Source organism: Schistocerca serialis, chromosome 1, assembly GCF_023864345.2.
Source record: "Schistocerca serialis cubense isolate TAMUIC-IGC-003099 chromosome 1, iqSchSeri2.2, whole genome shotgun sequence".
NCBI lineage: Eukaryota > Metazoa > Arthropoda > Insecta > Orthoptera > Acrididae > Schistocerca > Schistocerca serialis.
In genome coordinates, this window is record NC_064638.1 from 639,895,745 (window position 1) to 639,900,064 (window position 4,320).

Consider the following 4,320-nt stretch of genomic DNA (forward strand, 5'->3'; position numbering starts at 1 on the left):
TGTTTGCATAGAAAAATAACAATATTAAAAACTGAGTCCGCCTTGATGCAAAACACCTTTTTAATTGTTTACTTATTTATTTTCTCACAGCCAGCCGCTGTGGCCGAGCGGTTCTAGGCGCTTCAGTCTGGAACCGCGCGACCGCTGCGGTCGCAGGTTCGAATCCTGCCTCGGGCATGGATTGTGTGTGATGTCCTTATGTTAGTTAGGTTTAAGTAGTTCTCAGTTCTAGGGGACTGATGACCTCAGATGTTGAGTCCCATAGTGCTCAGAGACATTTGACCCATTTGAACCACATTTTCTCACACTAGTTTCGGCAACAAATATCACCATCATCAGCGTGTCTTTTAAATCTAAAACACGCAGAAAACAGCACAGTTATACAAACACAGTAACACATTATTACACTTTTACTGTTTCGTTTTTTGAAATATAGTTTTCTATGGATACTTTTATACTGCCCTATTTATTGTATGTTATGGCATGTTTTTAAGAACTATTCTCGCTGTTTGTGACATATATTCTCTGCTTTTTTCTGTTGCCGTTTTTGTCAGCGTTCATCATGTCATCTGCAACTGTGTGAGCGGCTGTTATTACACAAATACGAAAAGATGAACTCAGTATGTCAGCAATATACACTTGGGGTTGCGGTAGTGTTGTGGAATCCAGTTTTGATGTGGACTGGGCTGTTAATTAGTTATTCGTGTACTCACGTTCGTTGGACGGCATGTAGCTGATGCTGTACACAGAAAAACAAAACTTCCGCACTTTGTTTATGATCAAGAACATTACGGCATCTTGCTGTTCACGTGTGTCGGGAGAGATTTATCGCATGTTGCGAGAAGGCTATGAAAACTGTAGCGGGAATTACGACGACTTCTGTTCCTTATTTGTATCTCTGTGTGATGGGGAAGTGGTTCTTTTGCGTTTGTGTGCTTTCTGTTCTGTGTCCTTGTTACAAAGTGTTCTGTTTTCGTTTATTACAGTTTTCCCTTCCGCTATAGCCTTTTGTATGTAGTACTGGATATCAGCATAATATTACATTAACCCCATGATAAGAATAAAGGACAATCGGAGGTTGCAGCACACGAGGGGACTGTTATGGGGCACAGTTCGAGAATTCACTTTATGCTACCGGTAATGTTAAGTAGGTTGCACAAATAATTAGTCTACAAAACATAGCCAAAATGTTTATAACATTCCACACAATGTAATGTTCTGAAAGTTGAGTTCTTCAACAGACCATGGCAATGGTGCGTCGATACAAAATTTACACATCTTCTGAATATTTCATAGATGATACCAGTACGTGAAAACGAACTTCAAATTATTTAAGAATAATTCTAATTAAAAATTGATGCCCTGGCCTGAATGGAGTTACACGATTAATATAAGCGTTTCAAGTGTATGTGTATTGTGGAATAGTGGTAGATATACGGTGTGTGCTCTACTGCAACATGTCAAGATCTTGAGTTTTCACTTACAGCTTATGAACAGTCACTGTTAACTTGGTTAATGGAAATGAGGAATACCATTGTGTCCCTCGATCCTTAGGTATAACATATTCAAAGCCAGAGACAGAGCTCAGTTGTGTGAATTACTGTTGGCAGTAGCTGTAGATCCAACATCAATTTGATCTGAACGTGTGCCTGAGAGTGGCACATAGATTGTATAGGACAACTTAGGTTACACAGAATTCCCATTTCACATCACACGATTATGATAATGGAAACCTTATGTAGTTACAGTGGCATAGTTCTTTGATTTTTTTAAATACAGTTCTTATTGTAAAATAATGCTCAATGCAGTATGGATTCTACGTTTTGCATGAAAAATTCCAAATGCGTCGATGCAATCGGCAGCACTCTCTTGTTGTGGAGCACAGAATGAGACTGTAATGTATACTGATATGCTATTCAACAGCCATTCCCGTTTTCAAGAAATGACAGTAAATCTCATGTTTCCTGAATTCTGTAGAAAAGATACTGCTGTGGTCGCGGTATTTCAACGTCCAACTTAGAAATCCAGTGGAAACGTCTGATGGAAGCCTTAGAAAAACGACTGTGTATACTCTGGAAATCTTGATGCAACGGCGACTTGTGACAGGAGTCGGTAGACTCGCCCCGGCACCAGTAGTTCTCAGCCTGTTGAGCTGGAGTGCGATCTGCGGTGCTGGAGTGCATCAATCATACATGATTCTATGCAGCAGCTAGAGCTTTCACACGTCATCGCCATTATCCGTCTGGCTCCACTCTCGAGGCATAGCGCTCATATTCCTTCCACCAGATTGATGTGGAGGCCTCTGCTGTGTCGCTGGGCGATGTTACAGTCACCTGCTATCGTTGGTGCTGCACTCTGTTGTGAAAGCAGTTTAGTTTTTCATCCTGGTATTTCATGTACAAGTAAAGGATTGACCAACATTCTCGTAGAAAATATCACACTTTCCCGCCATATGTATTTATCACGTTTTGACGAGTATAATTCGACTTGTGAATAAGTATAGGGGTATTTAATTCACAAATGTTGCTATTACATGAGTAGTATATATAAATTCATGTGTTTGACGGCTCTGTTGTCACTCGACGGACACTTGTGTGTATGAATGTATCAACACAACCATCCTACCACTCGCACCGAATTTCCAGTACTTACAAGCACTCTGCGAAAAGGACTAAAGACGCCAATAACAGCTGACGACGTTAAACAAACACTCAATAAAAAGCAAAACATTACACCTATTCTCCATACAATAATCTACCATCACCCAAGGAATGGCCCAGAGTCTGTCGCAAAACCTTCTCCATCTTTTGCAATAGCGTCCTCTGCAAAGGTTATTATCCAGAGCAGTGGAAAACGTCTGAAGTCCTCCGCTTCCTGAGACCTGATGAACCACACCATAGACCTCATCATATCGACCTATGAGCCTCATGTAAGTTTTCAGTAAAATCTTTGAAACCATACTTACCTAAAGAAACTATCAGCACCTTGCAACCCCCCTACCCATTCCCAATCTCAATGTGGCTTTCGTCCCAACTATTCCATCAATCCAAATATCCGTCTTCCAGGTATTGTATGCTAGACTGCTCTTCAAGCTACAAATTTGTGCTCTCCCAGTTAACCGTGTCTGCCTTATAGCATCCTCCCTTCACCCCTGTTCCACATATGTCACAATCAACCACACCTGCTCCTGCATTTTTCACCCTGCTGCTGGTGTGCCTCAAGTCTCAGTCCTTCCACTGCTCCTTTACATCATGTACGTTGCAGACATTTTCAAACTGCTCCCCCCTCCCCCATGTAGTTCCTGTAATGCACTGATGACACCCACCCACCCAGCCCTTCAACTCTCTCATGCCTCCCTCCAACACCACCTGAATCTCCTGGTCGAGTGGTGTAAGACTTGGAAACTTCAAGTAATTCCATAGAAAAGTTAAGCCACGATCTTTGTTCCCACCACTCGATGTTCCTGTCGTCCAGATTTCCATCTCTTCATTTACAACCAACCCAACCTAGGACTAATAAAGTAAAGTATTTAGATCCAACTCATAAAAGAAAACGAACATGGAATGCACGTTTCCTTGCTATCCAACACAAAGCCCAGGGCTGAGTAAAAATACTCAAACTGCTGACAGGCCGCACTTGGGGTCCTACCACTATCTTCACCTATAAATCCTCATCCACCCCATCCTAACCTACGCAATCGTCGCCTGGAGCTCTGCCTCGCCAAAACCCTATAAGTCCCTCGAAATCCTGGAAAGACATGCATTCCACGCCACCTTCGACATTCGCCTACTTTCTCCAACTCGCATCTTGTACCAAACCATCTACTTTCCATACCTTCTTCTCCTCCTAAAGCACTTCGGATCTGATACATTACTCACAAAACCCAGTCCTAGCGCCCAATTTCCCATCCACTAATAACGAATCCAGGTATCTTTGGCTGAAGAGTAGTTTTTATACACTGAAATAATAAATTTACTGTCGGTAAACAGCTACATCCCATGAAACTTCCTGGCAGATTAAAACTGTGTGCCCGACCGAGACTCGAACTCGGGACCTTTGCCTTCGCAGGCAAGTGCTCTACCAACTGAGCTACCGAAGCACGACTCACGGCCGGTACTCACAGCTTTACTTCTGCCAGTACCTCGTCTCCTACCTTCCAAACTTTAGAGAAGCTCTCCTGCGAACCTGCAGAACTAGCACTCCTGAAAGAAAGGATATTGCGGAGACATGGCTTAGCCACAGCCTGGGGGATGTTTCTAGCTACATCCCATTCCACATTTGAACGCAAGGTCATAAGTCAACCGATTCCTCCACAGGAAA

The 4,320-nt window shown here is 42.7% G+C and overlaps 1 non-coding gene across 1 annotated transcript; it reads right to left on the reverse strand.

Moving 5' to 3' along the window:
• Positions 1-4,026: 4,026 nt before the first annotated feature.
• Positions 4,027-4,100, reverse strand: Trnar-gcg (transfer RNA arginine (anticodon GCG)). The gene has a single exon. It is a non-coding gene; the product is annotated as a tRNA-Arg (tRNA).
• Between the last annotated feature and the right edge of the window lie 220 nt (positions 4,101-4,320).